The sequence below is a fragment of the Wolffia australiana genome, chromosome 3 (assembly GCF_029677425.1).
Source record: "Wolffia australiana isolate 7733 chromosome 3, ASM2967742v1".
Taxonomy (NCBI): Eukaryota; Viridiplantae; Streptophyta; class Magnoliopsida; order Alismatales; family Araceae; genus Wolffia; species Wolffia australiana.
This window is the reverse complement of record NC_135837.1, coordinates 21,775,836-21,789,950: the sequence shown is the minus strand read 5'-3', so window position 1 is coordinate 21,789,950 and position 14,115 is coordinate 21,775,836. Positions and strand designations below refer to the sequence as shown.

Below are 14,115 nucleotides of genomic sequence, written 5' to 3'. Positions count from 1 at the left end.
ACTCCTGTGTCCTTCTGGCCAAATCCTTTGGAGAGCTTCAAAAAGTGTTTTTTGCCTTATTCCTGACCTCTATTTAAAAATCCAACCATATGGATCGTAGAGGGGAAAAAGACAAACAAGCCCTCAAAATTCAGCTCAATCGGACGGTTAGATCTCAAGATATTGCCATTTTACTGGTATTTAATCTCAATCGTTGGATCATTTTATCTTTATTCCATATATTTAGAAAATGACATTTTCTTATTGGCTGATGCTTTTTCCTCATTTTCCCCATCCTTGAGTTGTGCGCTGCTACATTTTTATGCGATTCCAAAGGCCGCAATCATTGCGAAATTATGCTGCACTTTAACGGCTCACAAAGCGCCACGTCACCCTGTATTAAAAAAAAGCATAAAAGACAAAAATTCCTTTTTGTTAGACATTGTTACAGGTGCTTTTCAACGGCTGCGTGCATTTAATGCACGTGATGAATCGATTGCCACATATAATAAATACAACGCAATTTTTTTCCTTTTTAAATGCACATGTGTCGGTTGCCGCGTGCAATCAATGCACGCGGCTAATCGACTGCGTACAAGGTATTTTTTGCTTTAATAAATGCACGCGGAGATCGATTCTCCGTGTGCATTTATTGCACAAAAAGAATCAATAAAAAATGTGTACCTTTTTCTCGTTGAGCGTCACGTCCATTTTTTTAACGTAATCATTTTCTCATTATGGCATCGCGCATTGTGATACCATAATAAGCTAATAATCTCTTCTACTTTAATAATAAAAAATGCATCCTGAATTTTGGCCGAATGACGTGGATGCCAAAAAAATTCAAAAGAAAAGTTATTTAAAAATACTATATAAATCATTAAAAAAATATTATTTCAATCCTAAAATTCATTTCTTGGCTATAGAATGGTCATAAAATTATTAAAAAATATGGAAGAAATTCCAAAAAATTAGTAAAACCCTTACCAACCTTTAGCCAAGTATTTTAAGCCCTGTAAAAAATATTTATTCAATGCAATGAGGTTAAATACCATGTAAAAAATACTAAAAAATAGAAACAATAATAAAATCAAAGTGTAAGTCATTTATATCCATTTATATATGATAATATGCAAATATGGCCATTAAAACACATAAATGTAATGTAATATACATCAATTTAACATTATAATTTGCAAGTTATTGGTCAGCTTCCGTATGTCAATGGGACATCATCCACTACGCGAGCTGTGTTGTGGGCCAACTGCTTAAGGTGACGGTATGCATGCATTGCCCAGTCGTCACTCACCGCGACCCCCGGGCTCCGCATTCCTCAGTTACAGCTCCATGGCCACGCCACACTTTGTGCCCATGCACATGACTATGAAACTCTCTGCCACTCTCATCTGTTGTTTGATCTCACCACGCCGACCCATCTTCAGGTTGCAGCCACCAAACTTGGCCGATCGCTCGAGCCGCCTCACCATCGTCCGTCCAACCCTCTTCACCCTCGACTACCTCCTACAGCACACTCTAGTGCTGCATATCCACCGCATGTTGAGCGATGCCGTGCTTGTCTCCGGCATAGCTCCTCTGCACCAACCCATCCCAGCTCAGGCACCGATGAAGACACTGACGGTGAGCGACTCTACCAATAAGGTACGTCGTTCCCATTGCATGTGTGTTATATTACCGTCTTCAGTATATTTTTGGGTGCATTACACTGCGCTCGGGTTAGATTAAGTGAGAGTTTGAACATCAAAAACTACAAGTTGAGTGAATTCCTAGGTACGATCCAACCTGTCCGTTACTTGCGAGCGTCAACTGAATTATTTCGTTTGACGCCGTAGTTGCCCTCATCGCTTTGATGAGGGTCAAAAGGTCACTGTCATTGCCTCCGGTCATCCACCCCAGAGCTTGGAGTTCGGCGAATCTCCTTGAGTAGGGCATTCACATACATTCCGCCTAGGACATCACACTCGCATATTTACACTCCCCTTAGGATTTACCGGTCAAAAGACGTCACCGACAATGTCCGACATCATCTTGGTATCAGAGCATCGTCTTGGTACCCATCGAACGATGTCCCCGACGACGTCTGGCTTCAACCGCCAAATAATGTGTGACAGTTCTCTGATTTTGTAGCACTTCATGCGTCGTTGGAAAGTCATGGGTGTTGGATATCAAGTTACAATCCATATAAAGAATTGGTTATAAGATGGGAAACTCTGATAATGCACTAGCATCTAGTGTCACTCCATTTCAGGTTGTAGGTGCAATTTTTTTCAGTTTCCTCTAAATCAGATACCTGGTTCCCTACTTCACTAAAACTAACGTGCAAACAAAGTAGATCCAAGAAACAATAATACTCATCAGAGCTTTGGTGTAGAGCTGATTGAAAAGCATACCCAAGAGCTAGAGTTGAGGCCTTGCATGAAGATCACCTACCCAAAATCCAACGAACTTCTTGCAATGTGCACCTTAAACAGACTCTATAGACAAGAAAAGGTTCAGGTAACCCCAAAGGTATGTCCAACTATATGAATATTAGTATTTGATGTTTTTTTAAAGTCAATGCAAGACTCAAATGTATGTGCCTGATTTAAATGTTCGGTAGGCATAACTGTGTTTTGTTTTATGCTTTTAATGTGAAGGGATTTTGTTTTCTTGCATTTAGATTAAACTATTGGGTGAAGTATAAATTTTGATTATAGCAAACCATACTGCTCTATAGAATCCCTTGACAGAAACAAAATCATACCTTAAAATTCTTATGAGTATAGATTTCCTTTGAAATCTATATATTTTATCATATTTGATAGAGAGTGCATCGATAGGGAGGATGTTTTCTTCAAACAAAAATTTTAAAGGAAAAAGAAAATAAGAATATGTCACATGCCAACTCCAATAAAACATTAACAGCACGTAAATTTGACTCTAGAAGGAAATGTTTGACTTCTAAAAAAATAGAATATGATGCAACGCTGACTTTCCTCTCTACCAATTTAAAAGTCATTCATTTCCTGCTTCTGGAAGGGTTTGAAGGGAAAAACCTGGAAGGTATATGGCCAGAATTAGTTTAGATATCCCATCTCAGGAAGCTTTAATTCAGAAATTACTTGCTAGTTATAAACCACAACAGAGGGAGTAGTTGGATAAATAATAGTAGAATTTCAATGAGCCGACCTGATTGGCTAGAGTGGTAGGAACTAATTGGACGAAGGATAAGTATCATGATAATTATTCTGAACATTTAGCAAATCAAAATGAATCTTGGATCAAATATGCCAAGGGCTCACACACATATTAGAATATTGGAGATTAATGGGAGACTGAATGGTCAACAATATTATGGGCTATGTTGAAAGAGATTTAAGAGAGTTCAGAGTTACTATAAAATGTTACCTAACCAAACTTTGGTACTTGATGATTCGTAATCAGAAACTAAAATTATTAGTGCAATTGACTATGCCTAGAGGTGATATTCAAGATACAAAGGAATCTGAAATGGTTGAGGAAACAAATTCCAATTGGAGGATGAATTTATCACCCTTAATTGTACATTATTGCATGCATTAAGGAAAATTGATAATCCTGTGAGGGGCAACAACCTTGGAAGTACACATTGGATACTTAGGACGGACAGAAAGGTGTTTGCATTGAAAATATGAGGAATGTGGGGGATTTCAAAACGAATCAATAATTCAAGCATAAAATAGAACTTATGAAAGAAATAAAATTGAATGTATTCAATACTCCGTTTAGCAGGCACATTCCCGTTCAACAGTTAACGAATAAGAAGTCCCCTGAAATAATAAAAAAACTCAGAAAAACATAAATATACACTTCCATGCCAGCTTTTCCATTAAAACTTAAAATGTTAGTTCAAAGTTGGATTAGAAAACAAAGAGTGTTTCAAACCCAACACACTAAACATACAAAAATCAGGAATGCAAGTGCAGATAGGTCGACAAATTTTTATCAACCAAAAAAAATTATAACACAGAAGTCAATCCAATGTAGAGCTCAAAGAAAATCATTACCCAAATACGATTGCATCTGATGGGTTACTTCTACACAACGCATAAAGAAGCTCTTTTAAAACCAATACAAATTTCAGATCCAATACGGGAATCATGTAAGGTTGGTAACTTTATCCCAAAGTTCAACACTACAGTTCCACCTAGAAAATACACCATGCATGAGGGGTTCAAAATGATTAGTTTTTCATATGAGGAAAATTTTCAACTGTCTATGCCATTTGGGGAATCTTTAATAGGTAAATTTACATATGAATGGCCTGATGCGGAAAATTTAAAGCATGAGATGGAGAAGTTATGCATTTTCATTGATACAATCTTGATTACTGCCCTAGATGTGAGACATGTTCTGATGAGATTTGGAAATATGGAGGATATTAAGAGGGATTGGAGTAATAATGTTTGGAGATTGGATCCCCTTGTAATTAGAATCTACCCGTATTCCACTATGGGTGGCATTCTCATGCCTTCATCATCAGTTCTTTAATCCAATAACCTTTTAATTCATTGCATCTGTTTTGGGCTCTTTCATTGCTACACATGAAGGAGTTACGAATTTTACGACCAGGGTATGCGAGGGCATGTGTGGAAGTGGATCTATCACAACCAATCCCTGAATTTATTCTTATTCAGAATGGGTCTCTGTATAATATTAAGCAAAGGATTAGTGTTGCACAAAATCCAATGTTCTGTTTACATTTTCATATGGTTGGACATAGTATGGATACGTGTAGGAAAGCATATAAATATGGTAATTAGAAATTGTTTACAATCCCTAGAAATAAACAAAATTCGACTTAGACAGGAGAATGTCCTCATTCCATGTATCAACATACCAACACTTCTACATCTATGGAGAAATTCCAATGGACTCGCAAAGTTAATTCTATATAAATAAAAAATGACAAGAAAAGAACACAACTTCAATCTAACACATCACACTTCCTAGCACAAACAACATACACCACAAAAAGCCAAAATTCGTATTCCACACTTGTTTTCCCATCGGATACACTGACCTCTATTAAGTAAAACATTTTTATTATAGGCCCAACTTAGCCTGCTCAAATTCCTTAAATAAATTAAATGATCAAACAAAATTTCTTAAACTTAGAGAGGTATCAATATAGGGTTGATCCAGAATCAATCAGGAATATACAGAGATCTAAGTCCGTAGATATCCTTCCTGGGAAAATCTATTGGAATATTGATGATTATTTAGAGAATATCTCATCAGATGAAGAAGAGATCCCAACGAGTGTATGCACCTCATCAATATATTGTGACACCTTGAAAATAGCTCAAAATAATTTCAACTTCCATGAACCTACTCAATTACCATCCAAAAGCTGCTTAGAGGACAAGAGGCTACATAACCAATTTGATTTATGATAAATACACTCATCTGGAATATCAGGGGTTGAGTGAAGGCAGAAACTCATTTACGTATTAGACAAATGATTCTGCAGCATAAAATCAGCATTGTATGAATTATTGAACCGATAGCTAACACGTAGCTCATTGAAAGACACAGAACAAAAATTGTTGTTTTGGCACTAATAAATGGATATGGCTCTTTTGGAAAAAATAGGCTAAGTTACAAATTATCGATGAATGCTCCCAAAGTGTCACAATATCAATTCAGGGACATGGACATTCAGTGATGCTTACAATCATATATGCATTGTATCGTCTCAAGGTGAGACTAGGTGTATGGAAAAATCTTATTAGTAAATTAAGTAATTTGCCTATACCATGGATGATAGGAAGTGATTTCAATATTATCAGGGACATGGGAGATAAGAAAGGAGGTAATTTCCCCAATACCCGAGATATGGATGAATTCAACAATATTATTATGTAATTACAGTTTTTTGTGCCCCCTCATGAAGAAAACCAATTATCATAGTGAAATGATAATTCAACAATATTATCATGTATGGGGATACACAAGATATATGAGAGTCTTGATTGAATACTAATGAATACTCATACGCATAACCTCCAACATTAGTTATATTCCCGGAAGACTTTCAGATCATGCCCCCATGCTTATTAGATTTCAACAAGTCACAAAACAATACAAAAACCACCACTCTGATTTCAGGCCATGTGGACTAGACATACAATTTTTTTGAAATAATAGCTAATAGCTGGTATAAAGTAGGTCATGCTGAGCCCATGGAGAATTTAAGTATTAATCTTAGATCTTTAGAAATGGTTTTAATGAAGTGGAATTAAATATATTTTGGAAATATTTACACAAAAAAAGAGAAACTGAAAATTTTTGATATGTTAGAAATAGACATCTTAAATTCCTGGGATTAAATTAAACACATTCTTTAGCCCACATTGAAAAAATAATCGGCACTAAGAGAGGAGAAATATGAAATCTTCTTGAAAAAAGGCCAATAAAAATGGATTCTAGATGGAGATAAGGACACAATGTATTTTCATTACATTATTAGTGCAAGGTAAAAAAGAGACTATTTTGAACATATTTTTATAAACTATAACAACAACCCAAAACAATTGGAAGTAGGTGAGATGGACTTTTACAAACAAATGCTAACATCACAACATATACGTAATTATCCTACATTGTTTGATGTGATTCAATGCTACATGAATCTAATGCAGAATGAAATGCTCTGTAGCATACCAACTACATTAGAAATTCTACACATTGAAATCAATAAATATTTGATAGTGCTCCTGGTTCGGATGATTGTACACCATGATTTTTTAATTTACTGTTGGGAAATTATTAAGATAGATCATAGAAAGGTAAATTAATAGCACCTATCCCCAAATTTTAGACTCCGAATTCCTTTTCTAATCTTTGACCAATAAGTTAACGTGGTGGTACATATCGAATCATTACAAAGCTACTCAACCAGAGATTAAGTAGCTTGCTTCCAAGATAAATTTCAGAGGATCATTTTGGTTTATAAAAGAAAAATCCATTCATGAGAGAGTTTTTTTAGTCCAAGAAGTTACCCAATCTATCAATCCCAAAATTCCTAGACAGAACATGATCCAGAAGTTGGATATGGAAAAGCATATGATCGAGTTGAATGGGATTTTGTAATTGACGTGTTCAAAATTTTTGGTTTCAGTGAATCATGGAATAGGATGATTCGTATGTGTGTGGAAAATAACACATTCTCGGTGCTTGTGGATGGAAATTCCTCCCCATTCTTCCAAGCATCTCGAAGCCTTAGCCAAGGGTATCCAATCTCTCCAGGCTTATTGTTAGTAGAACACGTACTTAGTAGAAATATTAAACACTGTATTGTTAATAGACATGTGGGGACATTTCACCAAACATGGAGCACCAATTATATCATATAGTTTATGTGCAGATGATACAATTATCTTCCTAAATGGGAAAAAAATCCTCTCTCAAGAACATAATGCAATTACTAGAGAGATATGAAATGTCCTCAGGTCAAAAAGTAAAGAAAACTAAAAGTTTACTTTACATGTCTGCCAAAATGCCTACACATAAGAAAACCAAAATTCTAGAACATAAAGATATCCGAGTCAGATCCTTTCCATTTACTTACTTGGGTTGACCTATCTTCACTGCTGAATTTCTGTTTATTATGATTATATTCTTATGAAGATTAGATGGAAACTAGAAGGATGGAAGACTAAACTGTTGTCCCCAGGAGGACGCGTCACTTTGATAAACTTTGTTTTATATAGTATGCATATTCATGTTTTGTCAGTTTATGACCTACCACATAAAATGTTTACATCAATTAAAAGGATCTTTGCACAATTTTTATGGGTTAATAGTGGAGGCCAAAAACACCATCATTGGATATCTTGGGAAAATATTTGTTTTCCAAAAGATGAGAATGGTTGGGGATTCAAAGTCTGGATGAGGTATGAAAAGTCTTCCTATGAAAAGAGCTCAGCATTTTCATATCAAAGACACCCTATGGACTAGATTTCTTAGAGTCAAATTTGGAAGCTGGGATCGGAATAATATATGCAGGAGGATGCCTAAAATAATTCAAAACATCCATTCCATATCGAAATAAATGAATAAGGTTAATGAATGGAAGGTTGGGCATGGGCACATCAATGCTTGGTCAACAAACTGGACAGGCATAGGATGTCTAGAGAATTTCCTGCCCTCACATGTCCAGATACCAACTTAACTATTCCAAATGTAGTATATCAAGATTGGGAAGAATACCTTAGAGTTTGTGGCATTTATGATATTATAATTTCAGGGATAAGAGCTAGGAATATTAACCTATCAAGGTAAAATGACACAGTGATATGTAGTATTCCAGTGAATGGTATTTAAACAGCCAAATCTGCTTGGCAATATTTTTGTACTAAGAAACCAAAAGATCATTTATCTGACGTGATGTGGAAAATCAAATTTCCTGCTAAAATCCAATTATTATTTGATTGTTAAGGAATAGATTATCGATGGATACATCTGTTAATAAATTAGGAATTCATCCGTCTAAATGCCTTTGTTGCCTTAGAAAGCCAAATATTGTGGATCGTGAGCATCTATTTTTCAAAGGAGAATGGGGCACATATACATGACGATGGATGCTTAAGGCTTGGGAAACTCCATGCAAGGCATACTTCACACTCTTTCATTGGATTCAATACTTTCTATGACACAAATCAAGAGAGAGCAAAAGCACAATTCTCAAATGATATACTTTTAGATTTTTATTGTGAGAGATATGGAAGAAAATGAACACATCATATTTCCACCACGATTCTAATTAACATGATTTACAAACTCATGCGCTTATTTTATGGCGTAAAGTAGCCAAATCTGTTTCCACAATAATACGCTCAATTTCAATTTGATCACAAATATTCAAGCCAACTAAGAGAGCCCATTATTTGACCGCCATATTTGTTCTCAAAGAATAATAATGTGAAAAAAGAAAAAAACCATATTATGTGATTAGACAACAAGGAAATCATTTTTTTGCAGTTCATTGGAACTACCTCTCAACGCAAGAGTCAGCTATCATATGGAGAATATGGGAATCACATACATAAAGCATACTAAAATATTTCCATCCACACATGCACTACATTGACAAACCTAACCAGATGCAACACAATAATACTTGGCATACCAAGGTGCAACCAAGTATTCAATAGAAGAGAAGTGAGATAAGCGGAGATTTCTCATGAACATTGTGGAATAGTCTGCCTTGTTTTTCAAACTGTTACACTGTTTTTTGTATTGTTTGCTATTTATAGTATAAGCTTGCACCCATAGAGTCTTTGATCAGGGCAGTTGAAGGTGACCAGAGAAATCAATACATCAGACTTGGGGGAAAGGGGGGCGCTAATTGATGATGTATGAATGAGAACTATGAAGCAAAATAACAGCATCAACAAAAACCCAAATGACAATGAGGTACCAAATAGCAAGATGAGTACAGCCAAGGTAAAGAATACAATGAAGCTAATGAATAAATACCTATGTGAGCCTCAAACACAAATGTCATTATTCAAGCCAACTAGAAATGCTCAAGCTTAGTTTTCAGCATTTATATAATATTTTTCCCTTCATGTTTGGCTGATGATAACCCTCATCTACTTGAGACTTATCTGGAACTAACCTTAGGGGAACAGGAGTATATTACATACAACTACTTGATACAGATCATGTTGCATCGCTTGGATTGCAGGTCACAAGTTTTATCCATAGTGCCATGATTCATCTCCATCATCTACATTCACTTCACAAGGATTACTGGTAACATGTAATTTATAGTAATACTTTCATACATATTGCATTTGTAGTTGAACTTAAATGATTATAATTCCACCGTATCATACAAAAAATGAAACAAATTTGTCTTAGTATATTATCCTGAATTTTTCTGATTTTTACTTATTTTATGGATTTTTATAGAAATTATTTAGTGTAGAACATGAAGAAAAGGGCTCTAAAACTGATCTCGGTAGTTTTTGCAAGCATAAATCTCCTATTTTATTGAAGTTTTTGGTATTTTAACTTGTTTTGGAAGAACAAAGGGGTTTTTGCAATTTTCCAGGTGAAATAAGAGTGGAGGGGCATATATGCAAATATTTCTAGGGCGGTGACTAATAAAATTTTGCAAAAGCGGAGTAGTTTTTCTGAAAATTGTGTTGAGAGAGAGAAGACCAAAAAGGATCAAATGTCATAGATTACTCCAGATTCAAACGTTAATATCTGAAGATCCAAACGTCTGATTAAGCTCAAATTTTGAGGGCTAGTTCTTCATTGTATCCTTTTCCCGTCCCTATGAATGGATTGACGAGAGGAGCCTCCAAAGTAAACAAAATTAAGGAATACTTTAGGGTAAAAGTGGAATTGTCTTACCCCTTTACCCTAGGTATAAAACCCTATTTTTCTCCTTTTTTTCATTCTTGGATGCTCGACCACAGTCTGCATTCAAAGGGAAGCTCTCCTTGGATCAACTACTAACCTGGTTTTTTATTTGATTTTTAGTTTCCATATATATTGATCTTGATTTGTGCTCTCTTAAATTGCCTAGGCTAGGGAAAAATCTACTAGTCCTTGTCTTGATTCAAGAAGGAAGTTAGTAAATGATCAAATTCTATTATGATATTGAAGAATACTATATAAATTAGATGAATTATGTATTCCTCACTTACCTCTAAATCCCCACATTCTTCACCAACCATCGATGTTCAAGACCCCTACATTAAGTACTCTCTTTAACTCATTACACTTCTGATTATGGATCTTCTTTTAAGGATCAAGGTGAGTAAAGTGAAAAGCTATATTCTCTTATCGCTCCTACCTCCATCTGCTCAATTGTCTTCCCTTATGATCTCTAAGGATCTATCATTTATTTAAAATTGAAAGAAAAAAATCATCCCCATTTAACCTCAGAAATATGATCTTCACTGAAGATTATATCTAATCAAGACTAAATTGACTAAAACTACGTTATAAATATCTTGAATTAAATCCTTGAACTCTGCCTTCCTGTAGATGATCCCTCTACTCATCGTGTACATCTTAAGATAGAGGGTTTATTATAAATATTATTGTATAAGTTGATTACAAACAGAGATAGAAATTAATCTCGTTAATTAAAATAAACTTCTACTTATTAATTACAATTATCATAGGGCTAGAATAACATCTTTAATAATATAAACCGAGTGAGCAGTTTGATCAAATTTGAATTGCGTCATCATTCTTAAAACCATTATCATTCTCATAATGTCATTGAATTAGTTATCATTACCTCATTAAATGTATTAAAGAATATATTCAAGATTTCTTGTGTATGGCAGATTCCCAAGGTGTTGGAGTGCACTCACCAAACATCTCACCAGGACATATAGAACAATTAAATCACCCCAATCTGAACTAGGTGAACTGTAAAGGAAATATCACACAAATTGACATCGAATGAGGAACAACTTAAATGACCATTTTTACTAACTTTCATCCCAACAAGCGACAAAGTATTCAAGTTAATATAAAACACCCACCTCATTATTCACTCATTTCTTTTAGGTGGCTTCCCAAGACACATATTATCATTTATCCTTCTTTCATATCAATGTGAAAAGTATCATTTACTTTAAAAAATCAGGGCTGCCAAAATAGACATTGGGACAGAAAATCTGGGATGATTAAAATGAGGAAGAAAAGGGGTGTAAATAGGGAACCCAAATTCTCAAAATGAAAAACCTAAGATGTGTGGGCAAGATTTGGCAATACGATTAGTCAATCTAATAGTAACCACCCAGTTGAATTTCTCCTTAAAATAGCCCCCCCTTTGATTGGCCCTACTCCATGGTGGGCTTAATTGTGCTTTGGATCCCTCTCTCTTCCATCATTAATATAATATTAATATTCTAATTATCAATGTCCTTTAATATAATGAAACTCCTAGGAAAATCATAAGAAAAAACCACTCGATTCAAGAGCATCAAGCAGGGTTGGTTCATAAATGATTTAACCCCATTAGTGAGCACAAATTCAAAAAATGAATGTTAATTTCATTTTTAACATAAATAAGTGATAATTTTAGAGCATATTCTGGATAAAAATAGAAAAATAAATCATAAAACACATATTAATCACTGTGTACTTGATATCATCACCGTGTCACCCAAAAAAGTTAATGATACATATGGTCAAACAGTGCTCTTCAAGTATGAATATCCCAAAGGAATTATGCTTGAAACTGATCCATCTTATCCCATTTAAATTGGATAGCCCAATTAATTTATAAGATAGATGAAATAGATACATCTTATCTTCACTACTCATAATCTGATGGGATATATCTGGTAAGAAAAATATGTTAAAAAAGATGAGAAGGCTCCAAAGAGGTCACATGCCTGAAATTCCCGAATATTTGCTTTATGATCGCTTACTTGGATTCATGGTTCCATTTGTGAGCTATAACCTTGATTCATATATTATTGCATACAATTTATGGAAGGATGATAAACCAAAATTTTGGGTTCGATAAGCAATTTTAAGGCTCTGATTTATAAAAAAATTTTTATAAAATTTTCCTTAGAATAGAGTAATTAATGGTTGAATCCACAAGGATCAGGTAATAATAAAGTAAATTGTAATTCAAAGATATTTAAAAATAATTTATTTGGTGACATTATATATTTTTGGATTTTTAACAATTTTATAAAGAGAAAATCTACTAAATGATGGAAAACTAGTGAAAATTATTTTAAATAAATAAAATACGTATTTAGTTTATTTTAGATAAGTTATAAAATATACATTAGATTTTTTAAGAATTTTTGGAGAATTTTTAGGGCAAGAAATAATATATAATGTTGAAGAAAACCTTCGGCCGCAATTTGTGGGCGACGGCACTTTGCAAGGGTGGAGTAGACTGAAAATGATCTAACTTTTCTACAAGAGGAATTTTTCAGTGCTGTTTTATTTGTTGGAAATCTTGAAGTCTAGGCTAGCCTCCAGGATTTTTACCTAGACAAAAGGGTGAGAAAATTCAAATCAAATAATAAGGAGATGACACAAACCTTGTTGTTACTTCCGCAAGGGCCAAGTGGTGCTCTTTCTCAAAGAATCTTGATCACCCTTGAACTCTCTCCTTCACTCTTTTAGAAAAATAATGTATCAAATGAATCTGATGCACTAGGCCTCCAACAACAAGTTGGGAGCAGAAATCTAAGATGAGATACAAAGAGAGGGGAGAAGAGAATAAATAGAAGTGCCCTAATGATGACTCCAAAATGATAGTAATAATTATGTGCATTTCTAGCTAATTTATCTACTTTATCTTTATCTGCATATATGTTCAACATTTATGTTAAGTTGTGAAAAATCATGAAAAAAATCACCTTTTTCTAATTTTGAGTTAGTTATCGTCATTTGTGGAACTAACCCCACTTAACACAATGAGTTAAGTGGAATGAATCTCACTCTCTTCTTAGTTTATGTGGAAGATGCAGGAATTACTTGCAGCATTCCCCCTCGTTTTGGGTTGGCGCTTAACTTCAAAGGAAGCTGATCGTCATGCAGGGATAAGTCAACTGATCATATGACAATACCCTACTTCCTGCAGGGATAAGTAAGCTGATCTTCCTGCAGGTTAGTTTCAGCCAACCTTTATAAAATATCAAAAACTTCATCCTTATAAGCCATATAGAATGAGCCACAAGCTATTTGATTCACTTTTCTTTTAAAAATATCAGGAAGTGATTCACAAAAAATTTCAGCTAGTTGACAGTTTTCTATTCTGTGGTGAGGGCATTTTCGGATTAATTTATTGAACCTTTCACATGCTTCACTAAATGCTTCATGATCATGAGGATTAAATTTATGAATTTCTTTTCTATAAAAATTAGTTTTGGAAAGGGGATAAAATTTATGGAGAAATTTATTCTGCATTTCTTCCCACGAATTAAATGTTATGCCTAAATTTATGTACCATGCAAAAGCCTTATCTTTCAAAGTAAGTGAAAAATATTTCATTTTTAATGCTTCAGTAGTTAAACCAAGAATATTTTGAGAGGAACATCAAATGTGAAAATCATAAAAAATTCTAAGGGGTTTTGAGAAGAATGACCAATA

General features: G+C 34.4%; 1 non-coding gene across 1 annotated transcript; it reads left to right on the top strand.

The window, feature by feature from the left end:
- Positions 1-13,777: 13,777 nt before the first annotated feature.
- On the top strand, positions 13,778-13,886 carry LOC144701575 (small nucleolar RNA R71). Its single transcript, XR_013581059.1, has one exon. It is a non-coding gene; the product is annotated as a small nucleolar RNA R71 (small nucleolar RNA).
- The last annotated feature ends 229 nt before the right edge of the window (positions 13,887-14,115 follow it).